At 40.4% G+C, this 18,678-nt stretch overlaps 1 protein-coding gene across 1 annotated transcript in view; it reads right to left on the bottom strand.

Moving 5' to 3' along the window:
• Positions 1-18,678, bottom strand: part of UGGT2 (UDP-glucose glycoprotein glucosyltransferase 2) — a 991,813-nt gene that overhangs the window by 649,463 nt on the left and 323,672 nt on the right. The window lies entirely within an intron of this gene.

The raw sequence follows: 18,678 nt of genomic DNA, 5'->3' as shown, positions 1-18,678 counted from the left end.
GAGTAATTACTCCTGGGAATTCCACTCCTGGCCACTAGGAGGAGGCAACAATTTCCAAACCTCAAAGAGCCCTTAAAAACAAATTTATGAGTATCTGATTCATTAAGAATCTGTGTAAAAAATGTCATCAACAGAAACTTCATTCTAAAAAGCTCAAGAAAAATTACAACTGACCCATTAGAATGGGCAGAAAATAAGTTAAGGAGGACACTAACCCTCCTCCAAGAAAGCTTTTAAATCAAAAGCTTCAGTCAAGAAACCAAAAAAACAGCTGTTTTCTTCTGACCCCTTCTAAAACAAGAAAATAATGAACAAACTAGATTAGTTAAAATCCTTAGAAGCCTGCAAATAGAATTTCAAAGCCTTAAAAACATCCAACAAATGAAAAGCCTCTCCATAGAATCTTTTGGATTAGGACAAAAAGAAAGTTGAAACAAAAAACGATAAAGTCAGAAAGCTTAGCAAAATAGAAGAAAAGTGAAAAAGCCAAAATTTGGCCCTTATTTTTTTTTTGGGATAAACCCTTATCCAAACCATCCTGAACAAACTGAAGAATTCAAGGAATCCTAAAAGACTGCCAGCTAAAACCATGCTTCCAACACCAAGAAATAAATGACTTCCAAATCCTATGAAAAACCTTTCTTGTCAAAGGTTCATGGGCCTGAATCAATTATTCAATAGTATAATCAGAAAAACATAATTAATGTAAGAATTTATCTGATAAATTCATTTCTTTCATCTTGGCAAGAGTCAATGAGCTAGTGACGTATGGGATATACATTCCTACCAGGAGGGGCAAAGTTTCCCAAACCTCAAAATGCCTATAAATACACCCACAATTCAGAAGTGGGGTGATAAGAAAGGAGCGAAAGCATCAACAAGGAATAGGAATAATTGTGCTCTATACAAAAAAATCATAACCAACACAAAAAGGGTGGGCCTCATGGACTCTTGCCAATATGAAAGAAATGAATTTATCAGGTAAGTTCTTACATAAATTATGTTTTCTTTCATGTAATTGGCAAGAGTCCATGAGCTAGTGACGTATGGGATAGCAAATACCCAAGATGTGGAACTTCCACGCAAGAGTTACTAGAGAGGGAGGGATAAAAATAAAGACAGCCAATTCCGCTGAAAAATAAATCCACAACCCAAATCAAAAGTTTTAATCTTTATAATGAAAAAAAATGAAATAATAAGCAGAAGAATCAAACTGAAACAGCTGCCTGAAGTACTTTTCTAACAAAAATTGCTTCTGAAGAAGAGAAAACATCAAAATGGTAGAATTTAGTAAAAGTATGCAAAGAAGACCAAGTTGCTGCTTTGCAAATCTGATCAACAGAAGCTTCATTCTTAAAAGCCCAGGAAGAAGAAGCTGACCTAGTAGAATGAACCGTAATCCAAAGAGGCGGGGATTTACCCGACTCCAAATAAGCATGATGAATCAAAAGCTTTAACCAAGATGCCAAAGAAATGGCAGAAGCTTTTTGACCTTTCCTAGAACCAGAAAAGATAACAAATAGACTAGAAGTCTTTCTGAAATCGTTAGTAGCTTCAACATAATATTTAAAAGCTCTTACCACATTCAAAGAATGTAAAGATCTCTCCAGAGAATTCTTAGAATTATGACACAACGAAGGGACAACAATTTCTCTACTAATGTTGTTAGAATTCACAACTTTAGGTAAAAATTTAAATGAAGTCCGCAAAACCGCCTTATCCTGATGAAAAATCAGAAAAGGAGATTCACAAGAAAGAGCAGATAACTCAGAAACTCTTCTAGCAGAAGAGATGGCCAAAAGGAACAATACTTTCCAAGAAAGTAATTTAATGTCCAGAGAATGCATAGGCTCAAATGGAGGAGTCTGTAAAGCCCTCAAAACCAAATTAAGACTCCAAGGAGGAAAGATTGACTTAATGACAGGCTTGATACGAACCAAAGCCTGTACAAAACAATGAATATCAGGAAGATTAGCAATTTTTCTGTGAAACATAACAGAAAGAGCAGAGATTTGTGCTTTCAAGGAACTTGCAGACAAACCCTTATCCAAACCATCCTGAAGAAACTGTAAAATTCAAGAAATTCTAAAAGAATCCTAAGAGATTTATAAGAAGAACACCATGAAATGTAAGTCTTCCAAACTCGGTAATAAATCTTTCTAGACACAGATTTACGAGCCTGCAACATAGTATTAATCACTGAGTCAGAGAAACCTCTATGACTAAGCACTAAGCGTTCAATCTCCATACCTTCAAATTTAATGATTTGAGATCCTGATGGAAAAATGGGCCTTGAGATAGAAGGTCTGGGCTTAACGGAAGTGGCCAAGGTTGGCAACTGGACATCCGAACAAGATCCGCATACCAAAACCTGTGTGGCCATGCTGGAGCCACCAGCAGTACGCCTGAGGATCCCTGGACCTGGACAGATACCTGGGAAGTTTCCTGTTTAGATGAGAAGCCATCAGATCTATTTCTGGAAGCCCCCAAATCTGAACAATCTGAAAAAACACATCTGGATGAAGAGACCACTCTCCCGGATGTAAAGTCTGGCGGCTGAGATAATCCGCTTCCCAATTATCTATACCTGGGATATGGACCGCAGAAATTAGACAGGAGCTGGATTCCGCCCATGCAAGTATCCGAGATACTTCTTTCATAGCTTGAGGACTGTGAATCCCACCTTGATGATTGACATATGCCACGGGTGTGACATTGTCCGTCTGAAAACAAATAAACGGTTCTCTCTTCAAAAGAGGCCAAAACTGAAGCGCTCTGAGAATCGCACAGAGTTCCAAAATATTGATTGGTAATCTTGCCTCTTGAGATTTCCAAACCCCCTGTGCTGTCAGAGATCCCCAGACAGCTCCCCAACCTGAAAGACTCGCATCTGTTGTGATCATAGTACAGGTTGGACGAACAAAAGTGGCCCCTTGAATTAAACAATGGTGATCTAACCACAAAGTCAGAGATAGTCGAATATTGGGATTTAAGGATATTAATTGTGATATCTTTGTATAATCCCTGCACCATTGGCTCAGCATACAAAGCTGAAGAGGTCTCATGTGAAAACGAGCAAAGGGGATCGCGTCCGATGCTGCAGTCATGAGACCTAAAACCTCCATGCACATAGCTACTGAAGGGAATGATTGAAACTTAGGGTTCCGAGAAGCTGAAACCAATTTCAGACGTATTTTGTCTGTTAGAGACAAAGTCATGGATACTGAATCAATTTGGAATCCTAAAAAGGTTACCCTTGTCTGAGGAATCAAGGAACTTTTTGGTAAATTGATCCTCCAACCATGTATTTGAAGAAACAACAGTAGTTGATTGGTGTGAGATTCTGCAGAATGTAAAGACTGAGCAAGTACCAAGATATCGTCCAAATAAGGAAACACCGCAATACCCTGCTCTCTGATTACAGAGAGTAGGGCACCGAGAACCTTTGAAAAGATCCTTGGAGCTGTTGCTAGGCCAAAAGGAAGAGCAACAAATTGGTAATGCCCGTCTAGAAAAGAGAATCTCAGAAACGGATAGTGATCTGGATGAATCGGAATATGAAGATATGCATCCTGTAAGTCTATTGTGGACATATAATGCCCTTGCTGAACAAAAGGCAGAATAGTCCTTATAGTCACCATCTTCAATGTTGGTATTCTTACATAACGATTCAAAATTTTTAGATCCAGAACTGGTCTGAAAGAATTCTCCTTCTTTGGAACAATGAACAGATTTGAATAAAACCCCAGACCCCGTTCCTGAAAGGGAACTGGCACAATTACCCCAGATAACTCCAGGTCTGAAACACACTTCAGGAAAGCCTGAGCCTTTACTGGGTTCACTGGAATGTGTGAGAGAAAAAAAATTCTCACAGGCGGTCTTTGAAACCTATTCTGTACCCTTGAGAAATAATGTTCTGAATCCAATGATTTTGGATTGAATTGATCCAAACATCCTTGTAAAATCTTAGTCTGCCCCCTACCAGCTGTGCTGGAATGAAGGCCGCACCTTCATGCTGACTTGGGGGCTGATTTTGATTTTTTAAATGGCTTGGATTTATTCCAGACTGGAGAAGGCTTCCAATTGGAAACCGTTCCCTTAGGGGAAGGGTCAGATTTCTGTTCCTTATTTTGACGAAAGGAACGAAAACGGTTAGCAGCCCTAAATTTACCCTTAGATTTTTTATCCTGTGGTAAAAAAGCTCCCTTGCCCCCAGTGACAGTTGAAATAATAGAATCCAACTGAGAACCAAATAATTTATTACCTTGGAAAGAGAGAGATAGCAACGTTGATTTAGAAGTCACATCAGCATTCCAAGATTTAAGCCATAAAGTTCTTCTAGCTAATATAGCTAAAGACATATATCTTACATCAATTCTAATGATATCAAAAATGGCATCACAAATGAAATTATTAGCATGTTGAATTAACTTAACAATGCTATACACATTATGATCTGGTACTTGTTGTGCTAAAGTTTCCAACCAAAAAGTTGAAGCCGCAGCAACATCAGCCAAAGAAATAGCAGGCCTAAGAAGATGACCTGAACATAAATAAGCCTTCCTTAGAAAAGATTAAAGTTTCCTATCTAAAGGATCTTTAAAAGAAGTACTATCTGCCGTAGGAATAGTAGTACGTTTAGCAAGAGTAGAGATAGCCCCATCAACTTTGGGGATCTTTTCAAAAACTCCAATCTATCAGTTGGCAAAGTATACAGTTTCTTAAACCTTGAAGAAGGAGCAAAAGAAGTACCCAGTCTATTCCATTCCCTAGAAATTACATCTGAAATAGCATCAGGAATTGGAAAAACTTTTGGAATAACTACATGAGGTTTAAAAAACGAATTTAAACGTTTACTGGTTTTAATATCAAGAGGACTAGTCTCCTCCATATCTAATGCAATCAACACCTCTTTTAATAAGGAACGAATATACTCCATTTTAAATAAATATGAGGATTTGTCAGCGTCAATATCTGAGGTAGAATGTTCTGAACCAGATAGATCCTCATCAGAGATAGATAAATCAGAATGCTGTTGGTCATTTAAAAATTCATCAAATTTATGAGAAGTTTTAAAAGACCTTTTACGTTTATTAGAAGGTGGTATGACAGACAAAGCCTTCTGAATGGAATTAGAAACAAATTCTCTCACATTAACAGGAATATCCTGAACATTAGATGTTGAAGGAACAACAACAGGTAATGGATTATTACTAATGGAAATATTGTCTGCTTTTGAAAGTTTATCATGACAACTAGCACAAACTACAGCCGGAGGAACAGTTACCACAACTTTACAACAAATGCACTTAGCTTTGGTAGAACCGACATCAGGCAGCAGGTTTCCAGTAGTAGATTCTGATACAGGGTCAGCTTGAGACATCTTGAAATATGTAATAGAAAAAATAACATATAAAGCAAAATTATCAATTTCCCTATATGACAGTTTCAGGAATGGGAAAAAAATGCAAACAAAATAAGCCTCTGGAAACCAGAAGCAAAATGAAATAAGGACTTAAATAATGTCAAAAATCTGGCGTCAAGTATGACGCACAACAGACAAAATATTTTTTGGCGTCAAGAACGTCTGCAACAAACAAGAGCGTCATAGATGACGCAACTATGTGAAAACTCTCGGCGACAACTAAGATGCCGGAAATGCCGAAATTGTGTCAACAAACATAATTTTCGCGCCAAAAAAGTCTTGCACCAAGAATGACGCAATAAATTGTAGCATTTTGCGCTCCCGCGAGCCTAACAGCCTGCCATTTAGAAAAGAAAGTCAATTTGAAAAATTTTCAGGTAAGACAAAAAGTTTTTGTTTTTTGTTTTTTTTAATATATATTTATAAATGCATTTCCCAAAAAATGAAACTGACATGAAACCATAGCTGAGAGTGTCTTAAATAAAAGGAAAACATACTTACCAAAAGACACTCATCTACATAAAGTAGATAGCCAAGCCAGTACTGAAACGAGAATCAGTAGAGGTAATGGTATATAAGAGTATATCGTCGATCTGAAAAGGGAGGTAGGAGATGAATCTCTACGACCGATAACAGAGAACCTATAAAATAGATCCCCATTAGGATGCCCATTGTATTCAATAGGTAATACTCCCTTCACATCCCTCTGTCATTCACTGCACTCTGAGAGGAACCAGGCTTCAGCATGCTGAGAAGCGCATGTCAACGTAGAAATCTAGCACAAACTTACTTCACCACCTCCATAGGAGGCAAAGTTTGTAAAAACTGAATTGCGAGTGTGGTGGGGGATGTATTTATAGGCATTTTGAGGTTTGGGAAACTTTGCCCCCTCCTTGTAGGAATGTATATCCCATATGTCACTAGCTCATGGACTCTTGCCAATAACATGAAAGAAAAAAGCTCTCTGAGAGATTTTTAGAAACTGATGAAAATAAACAGCCCTTGAGACAGAAGGTTGTGGTGAAGAGGAAAAAGCCATGGAGGAAAACTGGACATCTGTGCCAAAATCTGCAAACAAAGTACTGTGAGGTCAAGCTGGAGCAATCAGAATTACTGATGACACCTCATGCATGACCCTGGCTATTACCCTTGGTAACAGAAGAAAGGGTGGAAAAATGTAAGCCAGACAAAACAACCAATGAGCTGCTAGAGTAACACAAACTCTGCCTGAGGACCACTGAACCTCTCAAAATATCTGGGGAGCTCATTGTTTCACTGAGAAGCCATCAGATCTATTTCTGGACAAACTCATCTAACCTCAATCTGAAGGAAAACTTCCAGATAAAGAGACTACTTCCATGGATGAATAGACTAGTGACTAAGAAGTATGCTTCCCAAATGCTAACCCCTTGAATATAAACTGCAGAAAATTGAACAGATATTAGTCTCTGCAGAAGACAAAATTCAGGACACCTCACTCATTGTCACGAAACAGCAAGTGAAAGAAGTAAGCCACTACTGTGACATTGTCTAATTAAAAATGCAGAAAAGTCTCTCTTCAACAAATGCCAGCTCTGAAGAGCCTTGAAGATTGCACGTATTTCAAAACATTTATAGGTACCCTTGCCTCCTAAAGAAAACCAAACTCCCTGTGCTCTCTGAGACTTCCCAACTGCAACCCAACCTGAAATTACTTGCTTTTGCTAAAACCACAGTCTAATTTGAACAAACAAAAAATGCAGTGATGATTAATCCATTAAAAAAAATCCAGGAATAGTTTTGCTCAGAAATCCAGAAATATTTACTGAGAAAGCTAAGAATGTTCCCTGTATTCCAGACAAAGCAAAACAAATAATCTAATAAGACAATGAAACCAAGCAAATGGAATAGCATCTTATGCTGGAAACATCAGACCTAATACCTCAATGCAAAGAATTATGGATGGAAAAAGAACTGAAGATTAGAACAAACATTCCATCTCCTATGGTCTGTCAAATATAGTATCATAGAGAGACTATAATGATACCAAGGATACCAATGATACCAAGGAATATATCCTGGTATAAGGAGAAATATATCTTTTTGTAAAATCGATTCTCCAGTCATGCTTTTGAAGAAAGAACAAGAGTCTGTTAGTATAAGCTACTGCTAAACTTAGTCTTTACCAAGATATCCAAGTAAAGAGCCACAAAAGCCTGAGCTCTTAATACAGACAAAAGCGATCAACAAATTTAAAACGGCTTGTCAAGGAATGCAAAACTATTGAACTACTGATGATCCCTGTGATAGGGATATGAATAATACAATTAATCAAATCTATTATAGGCATAAACAGTCTTTGTATAAACAAGAGGAAAAACAGTCCAAATTGTCTCCATCTTGAAAAAAAGGAACTTTGAAAAACTTGTTTTTAAAGTCCTTAAATCCAGAACTGGCCTGTATGTTCCCTGCTTCTTGGGAACAATGAAGAGATTGGAATAAAACTCATCGACTAGTTCTAATTTAAGAGTTAGGACTATAATTCCCAAAGATGTCAGATCTAAGACTGACTGAAAGAAGGCTCTTGTCTTTACAGGATTCTTCAGAACAAGACACAGGAGAAACCTTTCCCTGGGGAACTAGATTTGAAAACAAATCTGTATCCCTGGGAAACTATGTTCAGAATCCTTGGATCTTATCAGATTGAAACTAAACCTCCTGAAAAAAACATAATTTAAGCTTACCTGATAAATTTATTTCTCTTGTAGTGTATCCAGTCCACGGATCATCCATTACTTGTGGGATATTCTCCTTCCCAACAGGAAGTTGCAAGAGGATCACCCACAGCAGAGCTGCTATATAGCTCCTCCCCTCACAGCCATATCCAGTCATTCGACCAAAACAAGCCGAGAAAGGAGAAACCATAGGGTGCAGTGGTGACTGAAGTTTAATTAAATTTAGACCTGCCTTAAAAGGACAGGGCGGGGCCGTGGACTGAATACACTACAAGAGAAATAAATTTATCAGGTAAGCATAAATTATGTTTTCTCTTGTTAAGTGTATCCAGTCCACGGATCATCCATTACTTGTGAAATACCAATACCAAAACTAAAGTACACGGATGATGGGAGGGACAAGGCAGGAACTTAAACGGAAGCAACCACTGCCTGTAGAACCTTTCTCCCAAAAACAGCCTCCGAAGAAGCAAAAGTATCAAATTTGGAAAATTTGGAAAAAGTATGAAGCGAAGACCAAGTCGCAGCCTTGCAAATCTGTTCAACAGAGGCCTCATTTTTAAAGGCCCAGGTGGAAGCCACAGCTCTAGTGGAATGAGCTGTAATCCTTTCAGGAGGCTGCTGTCCAGCAGTCTCATAAGCTAAACGGATTATACTCTGAAGCCAAAAAGAAAGAGAGGTTGCTGAGGCCTTTTGACCTCTCCTCTGTCCAGAGTAAACGACAAACAGGTTAGATGTTTGGCGAAAATTTTTAGTAGCCTGTAAGTAAAACCTCAAGGCACGGACTTCATCTAGATTATGCAAAAGACGTTCCTTCTTTGAAGGAGGATTAGGACATAATGATGGAACAACAATCTCTTGATTGATATTCTTGTTAGAAACCACCTTAGGTAAAAACCCAGGTTTTGTACGCAGAACAACTTTATCTGAATGAAAAATCAGATAAGGAGAATCACAATGTAAGGCAGATAACTCCGAGACTCTTCGAGCCGAGGAAATAGCCATCAGAAAATGAACTTTCCATGATAGAAGTTTGATATCAATAGAATGAAGGGGTTCAAACGGAACCCCTTGAAGAACTTTAAGAACCAAGTTTAAGCTCCATGGAGGAGCAACAGGTTTAAACACAGGCTTAATTCTAACTAAAGCCTGACAAAATGCCTGAACGTCTGGAACTTCTGCCAGACGTTTGTGTAAAAGAATAGACAGAGCAGAAATCTGTCCCTGGAGAAAGGACAATATCCTAGGAATCCTAACCCTACTCCATGAGTAATTCTTGGATTCACACCAATGAAGATATTTACGCCATATCTTGTGGTAAATTTTCCTGGCGACAGGCTTTCGTGCCTGTATTAAGATATCAATTACTGACTCGGAGAAGCCACGCTTTGATAGGATCAAGCGTTCAATCTCCATGCAGTCAGTCTCAGAAAAAGTAGATTCGGATGATTGAAAGGACCTTGTATTAGAAGGTCTTGTCTCAGAGGCAGAGTCCATGGTGGAAAAGATGACATGTCCACTAGGTCTGCATACCAGGTCCTGCGTGGCCACGCAGGCGCTATCAATATCACGGATGCTCTCTCCTGTTTGATTTTGGCAATCAGACGAGGGAGCAGAGGAAACGGTGGAAACACATAAGCCAGGTGGAGGAACCAAGGCGCTGCTAGAGCATCTATCAGTGCCGCTTCTGGGTCCCTGGACCTGGATCCGTAACAAGGAAGCTTGGTGTTCTGGCAAGACGCCATGAGATCCAATTCTGGTTTGCCCCAACGGAGAACCAATTGAGCAAACACCTCTGGATGGAGTTCCCACTCCCCCGGATGAAAAGTCTGACGACTTAGAAAATCCGCCTCCCAGTTCTCTACACCTGGGATATGGATCGCTGACAGGTGGCAAGAGTGAGTCTCTGCCCAGTGAATTATCTTGGAGACTTCTGACATCGCTAGGGAACTCCTGGTTCCCCCTTGATGGTTGATGTAAGCCACAGTCGTGATATTGTCCGACTGAAATCTGATGAACCGCAGTGTTGCTAACTGAGGCCAAGCTAGAAGAGAATTGAATATTGCTCTTAACTCCAGCATATTTATTGGGAGGAGTTTCTCCTCCTGAGTCCATGAACCCTGAGCCTTCAGGGAGTTCCAGACTGCACCCCAGCCTAGAAGGCTGGCATCTGTTGTTACAATTGTCCAATCTGGTCTGCTAAAGGTCATACCCTTGGACAGATGGACCCGAGATAACCACCAGAGAAGAGAATCTCTGGTTTCCTGATCCAGATTTAGTAGAGGGGACAAATCTGTGTAATCCCCATTCCACTGACTGAGCATGCATAATTGCAGCGGTCTGAGATGCAGGCGCGCAAATGGCACTGTGTCCATCGCTGCTACCATTAAGCCGATTACTTCCATGCACTGAGCCACCGTGGGGCGCGGAATGGAGTGAAGAACACGGCAAGCATTTAGAAGTTTTGATAACCTGGACTCCGTCAGGTAAATTTTCATTTCTATAGAATTTATTAGAGTCCCTAGGAAGGAAACCCTCGTGAGAGGAGATAGAGAACTCTTTTCTTCGTTCACTTTCCACCCATGCGACCTGAGGAATGCCAGAACTATCTCTGTATGAGATTTGGCAATTTGAAAGCTTGACGCCTGTATCAGGATGTCGTCTAGGTAAGGAGCCACCGCTATGCCTCGCGGCCTTAGGACCGCCAGGAGTGAGCCCAGAACCTTTGTAAAAATTCTTGGGGCTGTAGCCAACCTGAATGGAAGAGCTACAAATTGGTAATGCCTGTCTAGAAAGGCAAACGACGGAACTATGAGGAATTTGTTTAGGATCTTTAGATCCAGAATTGGTCTGAAGGTTCCCTCTTTTTTGGGAACCACAAACAGATTTGAATAAAACCCCTGTCCTTGTTCCGTCCGCGGAACTGGATGGATCACTCCCATTACAAGGAGGTCTTGTACGCAACTGAGGAATGCCTCTTTCTTTATCTGGTTTGCAGATAATATTGAAAGGTGAAATCTCCCTTGTGGAGGAGAAGCTTTAAAGTCCAGAAGATATCCCTGAGATATGATCTCCAACGCCCAGGGATCCTGAACATCTCTTGCCCACATCTGGGCGAAGAGAGAGAGTCTGCCCCCTACTAGATCCGTTGTCCGCTACTTCATGCTGTCTTAGAGGCAGCAGCAGGGTTTCTGGCCTGCTTGCCCTTGTTCCAGGACTGGTTAGGTTTCCAGGCCTGCTTGGATTGAGCAAAAGTTCCCTCTTGTTTTGAAGCAGAGGAAGTTGATGCTGCAACTGCCTTGAAATTTCGAAAGGCACGAAAATTAGACTGTTTGGCCCTTGATTTGGCCCTGTCCTGAGGAAGGGTATGACCCTAACCTCCAGTAATGTCAGCAATAATTTCTTTCAAACCAGGCCGAATAAGGTCTGCCCCTTGAAAGGAATGTTGAGTAATTTAGACTTTGAAGTCACATCAGCTGACCAGGATTTGAGCCATAGCGCCCTACGCGCCTGGATGGCGAATCCGGAATTCTTAGCCGTTAGTTTAGTCAAATGAACAATGGCATCAGAAACAAATGAGTTAGCTAGCTTAAGAGTTCTAAGCTTGTCAATAATTTCAGTCAATGGAGCTGTATGGATGGCCTCTTCCAGGGCCTCAAACCAGAACGCCGCCGCAGCAGTGACAGGCGCAATGCATGCAAGGGGCTGTAAAATAAAACCTTGTTGAATAAACATTTTCTTAAGGTAACCCTCTAATGTTTTATCCATTGGATCTGAAAAAGCACAACTGTCCTCAACCGGGATAGTGGTACGCTTTGCTTAAGTAGAAACTGCTCCCTCCACCTTAGGGACTGTCTGCCATAAGTCCCATGTAGTGGCATCTATTGGAAACATTTTTCTAAATATAGGAGGTGGGGAAAAGGGCACACCGGGTCTATCCCACTCCTTACTAATAATTTCTGTAAGCCTTTTAGGTATTGGAAAAACATCAGTATTCACCGGCACTGCATAGTATTTATCCAGCCTACACAATTTCTCTGGCACTGCAATTGTATCACAGTCATTCAGAGCAGCTAATACCTCCCCAAGCAATACACAGAGGTTCTCAAGCTTAAATTTAAAATTAGAAATCTCTGAATCAGGTCTCCCTGATTCAGAGACGTCACCCACAAACTGAAGCTCTCCGTCCTCAGGTTCTGCATATTGTGACGCAGTATCAGACATGGCTCTTACAGCATCTACGCGCTCTGTATCTCGTCTAACCCCAGAGCTATCGCGCTTGCCTCTCAATTCAGGCAATCTGGATAATACCTCTGACAGGGTATTATTCATGATTGCAGCCATGTCCTGCAAAGTAATCGCTATGGGCGTCCCTGATGTACTTGGCGCCATAGTAGCGAGCGTCCTTTGAGCGGGAGGCGAAGGGTCCGACACGTGGGGAGAGTTAGTCGGCATAACTTCCCCCTCGACAGACCCCTCTGGTGACAATTCTTTTATAGATAAAGACTGATCTTTACTGTTTAAGGTGAAATCAATACATTTAGTACACATTCTCCTATGGGGCTCCACCATGGCTTTTAAACATAATGAACAAGTATCCTCTGTTTCAGACATGTTTGTACAGACTAGCAATGAGACTAGCAAGCTTGGAAAACACTTTAAACCAAGTTAACAAGCAATATAAAAAACGTTACTGTGCCTTTAAGAGAAACAAATTTTGACAAAATTTGAAATAACAGTGAAAAAAGGCAGTTACACTAACGAAATTTTTACAGTGTATGTAACAAGTTAGCAGAGCATTGCACCCACTTGCAAATGGATGATTAACCCCTTAATACCAAAAACAGAATAATAAATGACAAAAACGTTTTTAAACACAGTCACAACAACTGCCACAGGTCTACTGTGGTTGTTACCCTCCTCAAACACGACTTTTGAAGCCTTTTGAGCCCTTCAGAGATGTCCTGTATCATGCAGAAGGAAGCTGAATGTCTCTGTCTGTAATTTTAGCTGTGCAGAAAAACGCTAAAATAGGCCCCTCCCACTCATATTACAACAGTGGAAAGCCTCAGGAAACTGTTTCTAGGCAAAAAATCAAGCCAGCCATGTGGAAAAAAACTAGGCCCCAATAAGTTTTGTCACCAAACATATATAAAAACGATTAACATGCCAGCAACCGTTTTATATTACACTTTTATAAGAGTATGTATCTCTGTTAATAAGCCTGATACCAGTCGCTATTAAATCACTGCATTTAGGCTTAACTTACATTAATCCGGTATCAGCAGCATTTTTCTAGCAAATTCCATCCCTAGAAATATGTTAACTGCACATACCTTATTGCAGGAAAACCTGCACGCCATTCCCCCTCTGAAGTTACCTCACTCCTCAGAATATGTGAGAACGGCAGTGGATCTTAGTTACTTTTGCGAAGATCATAGAAATCACAGGCAGATTCTTCTTCTAATGCCGCCTGTGATAAAACAGTACACTCCGGTACCATTTAAAAATAACAAACTTTTGATTGAAGTTAAAAAACTAACTATAATACACCACTCTCCTCTTACTACCTCCGTCTTTGTTGAGAGTTGCAAGAGAATGACTGGATATGGCAGTGAGGGGAGGAGCTATATAGCAGCTGTGCTGTGGGTGATCCTCTTGCAACTTCCTGTTGGGAAGGAGAATATCCCACAAGTAATGGATGATCCGTGGACTGGATACACTTAACAAGAGAAAAGCATAATCTACCACTACCAAAAGTTCTGGTTTGGAGGCCTTACCTTCACGCTGACTAAATAGAGAAGGCATGTTTCTTAGACTGTTTAGAATTGTTTCAATTTAAATATGGCTTCCTGGAAAATCCTGAAGAGCCCCGTTTCCAAATGGAAGAGGAGGACTTTAGGTTCTTAGACTGATGAAAGGAACAAAAATTATTAGAATTCCTGACCTCACTCTTAGACTTTTTGTAATGAGGGAGAAACGCTCCTTTACCTCCAGACACAGTAGAAAAAAAATAGCATCCAGACCAGGCCCAAACCTGAAATAAAGAAACCAGGTTTTATTAGAAATCAGCCACTTTAGATGGATTTGAACTCTTAACCTTCTTGTTGCTAGGCAGCTGTGCTAACCAATGGACCACAACGGTATGCCACTCTCTCCTGGTCAGGACTGCTAACGCCAAAATATTGACATTAATCTTAATAATCTCAACAAAAACATCACAAATTAAAGCATTAGCTGACCTTAAAAGTATTAACCGATTCCAAAACTTTATACCAGCAGATTCATCAGAGAATTGCTCAGATAGGCTATCACACCAAAGAGTAGAGGATTCAGCAACACAAGCAATACTAATTACTGATCTAAAAAGGAAAACAAATTATGCTTACCTGATAATTTCCTTCTCTTCTAATGGAAAGAGTCCACATCTGCATTCATTACTTTTGGGATATAAGAACCTGGCCACCAGGAAATGGCAAATACACCCAAGCCAAAGGCTTAAATACTCCTACCACTCCCCTCATCCCCCAGTCATTCTGCCGAGGAACAAGCAACAGTAGAAGAAATATCAGGATGAAAGGTGCCAAAGAATAATAAGTACGCCCCACATAAAATTAAGGGTGGGGAGCTGTGGACTCTTTCTAACAGAAGAAAAGGAAATTATCAGGTAAGCATAATTTATGTATTTCTTCTTAAATGAAAAGAGTCCACATCTGCATTCATTACTTTTGTGAAAACAATACCCAAGCTATAGAGGACACTGAATGCCAAGACGGGAGGGTACAATAGGTGGCCCATACTGAGGGCACCAGGCCTAAACCTCTACCTAATAAAAAAAACCTGCTTCGTCCAAAGCTGAGAAAATTTTAAGAGGAAAAGCCCTAAAGACACTGACTCGCAGCCAGTCCAGAAGCCAAACTAGAGACCGCAAACGGACTCGACTGAGCCAACAGTCCTCCAGGAGACACCGTCGCCCAACAGGCGGTCCCCCACCGCTCATCCTCCACAAATGAAGGAGACACCAGCCGAAACCCTCAAGGGGAAAAGGAGTGCCATGGAAACCGAAAGGTCCCCTAATACTAAAAAGAACACCTCCAAGAGTGAGCCCAGCTCACAGAGACCCAAAGGGGCTCAAACAGGGGAAGGAGGCCACGCCTATACCAAGCAAAACCCGGGATAAGACCGGGCACAGAAACAGAAAAGACCTCTCTCCAACATCCTGCAAGCACGGAATGCAACTGAAGAGGCAAAGTCCTCCCAGTGTCTGACCATAGAATACCAAAGCATTCACCATGAAAAGTGTGTAATACACCCAGGAAAAAACCAGAAGTTTGAAAACACAGAGGTTACTTGCGAGGAGGAAGAAGCAGTCAAGCAAGAAACAGACTGCAAAGGCAACCCCCTCTCCCTGCATCTCCGGACTCTAACTTTCATCCAAGCCCTCACTGAGAGACTGACAGGACTACTTAAAACTCCTGTCCCATGCCGAAGAGTACTACCCTCCATAAGAGACAAAAAACAAAAATTAAAAATTCTGACACTTCTCTGCCAACCTCCTGGGACGAAAGGCAAAGAATGACTGGGGGATGAGGGGAGTGGGAGAAGTATTTAAGCCTTTGGCTGGGGTGTCTTTGCCTCCTCCTGGTGGCCAGGTTCTTATTTTCCAAAAGTAATGAATGCAGCTGTGGACTCTTTCCATTTACGAAAATGGTATTTGCTGAAAAGATTCTAACTTCCAAAGCATAGGGGCATAAAAAAAAGAAATACTATCCTTAAGAGGAACAGAAGTATTTTTAGCCAAAGTAGAAATAGCCCCAATCTACCTTAGGGATAGTTTACCCAAGGTCTATGGCAAAAAATAAAACATCTGTTTAAATATTAAAAATGACAAATGCGCAAACAGCCGAGACATGCTAACTAAATAGCCTACGTAACAAGAAACTGAAGCATTTCAAAGTCAATACATGCATGCCTGAGCAGCACACACAACAGAATACTACAAATACATGCACAAACAAAAGCCGGCAATGCTATATATTGATGTGCATGAAAAGTCGACATGAGCTAAATAAACCGGGCATGCAAACAAGCTGACACGCACTAAATAGAATATAATAGTTATTTCGCCAAGTATAAAAAATGCTTTTTTTTTTATTAAAATAACATATGCAAAAACCCAAACAATGAGCTAAAAATAACTTCTGCTCGCTACAAAAAAAGTAAAAAACATAGGATGAATTAAAAAAATTCTAAGGTTCCTGCAGCCTAAAATACCAAACATAACATATAATAAACAATGCCTGTCAAAATAGTCTCCTGGCTTTGATGTACAACAATAAGTGTACCTACTAATAGCCTATAGACTAAGTGAGTGCCCACATAAATATTAACTACATACTTAATTAACAATTACCCACACTACTGAACATACCATCTGCAGAAAAAACCCTGCTTTTATTAGATAGTCAATCTAGTGCTGTACACGTAAAAGCAAAGGATCTGTGTATGTGGAGTATAATGATGAACCAACAAGAAGAGCCTAGGGTCCTCGCTACACCTGTGGCAGGCCTGTTACTAATTCCCACTGGGCATAATTGTGCCACTACCCAACACTCCATAAACTTCACACTGTCCAAACAGTAGCTCTCTGAGTGGAAAATGGGCATCTCACAGAGGAAGACCTGGAGCACCTTCATTCTTCACCTTCCTCATGCGCAGCCAAAGATAAGACTGGTTTACCACCAGTGAGGTGGGAGGGTTTTTAAGGGACATTGGTGTTTTAAGAAGCTTTGCCTCCAACTAGTGGCCAGGAGTAATGGCACGTGGATTCTCACAACCTTTATGAAAGAAAAGTGTGTGTGTGGGGGGGGGGTAAAATCTACAAAATGAAAAATTTGTATCTTGCTACATTAGAACAGTAATTAATTGTGAAAAACTACAGGCATTGACTTGTATGATCACAATATAGTAATAAAATTAAAGGGATAGAAAAAAGTCAAAATGAAACTTACATGATTAGATAGAGCATTTCATTATAAGACACTTTTAAATTCCCTTCTATGCTTTGTTCTCTTGGTATGTGACAGGAAGGTGAGAGAGCGCTCTAATAAAAATAACCCTAGATCCTGCTGTATCAAAGAGACCCCTCTGAATCTACCTAAATGTATAGTACAATTGATAGAAATAAAAGAAACAGCACTAAAAAGAACGGATATGAATAAGTAATTAATATAATATACTAATTGCTGAATATAAAACAATTTAATCATTTTAAAAGCACATAAAATACAATGAAGGGACGTCTTGCTTTATATAAATAAAACTAAATCAATGCGTATATAAGGAATAGCTAAAAACAGACTCACATATGACCATAAACATAAAAATGAAAAAACAAAATTTATGCTTACCTGATAAATTTATTTCTCTTGTGGTGTATCCAGTCCACGGATCATCCATTACTTGTGGGATATTCTCCTTCCCAACAGGAAGCTGCAAGAGGATCACCCACAACAGAGCTGTCTATATAGCTCCTCCCCTAACTGCCACCTCCCAGTCATTCGACCGAAGACAAGCAAGAGAAAGTAGAAACTATAGGGTGCAGTGGTGACTGTAGTTTTAAAATTTAAAAAACACCTGCCTTAAAAAGAGTGTTGAAAAGATGAAAAGTCTGCCGACTTAGAAAATCCGCCTCCCAGTTCTCTACTCCTGGGATATGGATAGCTGATAGATGGCAAGAGTGAACCTCTGCCCATAGAATTATTTTTGAAACCTCCAACATTGCAAGGGAACTCCTTGTTCCCCCTTGATGGTTGATGTAGGCTACAGTCGTTATATTGTCCAACTGAAATCTGATGAACCTGACCGCAGCAAGCTGAGGCCAAGCCTGAAGAGCATTAAATATCGCTCTTAGTTCCAGAATCTTTATCGGAAGGAGTGTCTCCTCCTGAATCCATGAGTCCTGAGCCTTCAGACTGCACCCCAGCCCAGAAGGCTGGCATCTGTCGTTACTATAGTCCAGTCTGGCCTGCGAAAACACATCCCCTTGGACAGATGGACCTGAGATAGCCACCAGAGAAGAGAATCCCTGGTTTCTTGATCCAGATTTAGTAGAGGGGACAAATCTGCGTAATCCCCATTCCACTGACTGAGCATGCAAAGTTGCAGCGGTCTGAGATGTAGGCGGGCAAACGGTACTATGTCCATTGCCGCTACCATTAAACCGATTACTTCCATACACTGAGCCACTGAAGGACGAGAAGTGGAATAAAGAACACGGCAAGAGTCTAGAAGTTTTGACAATCTGGCCTTTGTTAGGCAAATCTTCATTTCAAACTGCAAAACAGTGAAAAAAGCAGTAAATCTTACGAAATTTTTACAGTGTGTATAATAGGCTAAAAGAGCATTGCACCCACTTGGAGGATTAACCCCCTAGTTTCAAAACCGGATCAAAAAAACAATATAAACGTTTTTAAATAGTCACACAAAACTGCCACAGCTCTACTGTGGCCCTACCTGCCCATACAACGACTTTGGAAG

The sequence above is a fragment of the Bombina bombina genome, chromosome 3, assembly GCF_027579735.1.
Source record: "Bombina bombina isolate aBomBom1 chromosome 3, aBomBom1.pri, whole genome shotgun sequence".
Classification (NCBI taxonomy): Eukaryota; Metazoa; Chordata; class Amphibia; order Anura; family Bombinatoridae; genus Bombina; species Bombina bombina.
The sequence above is the reverse complement of the archived record's forward strand: the minus strand, read 5'-3'. Positions and strand labels throughout refer to the sequence as shown.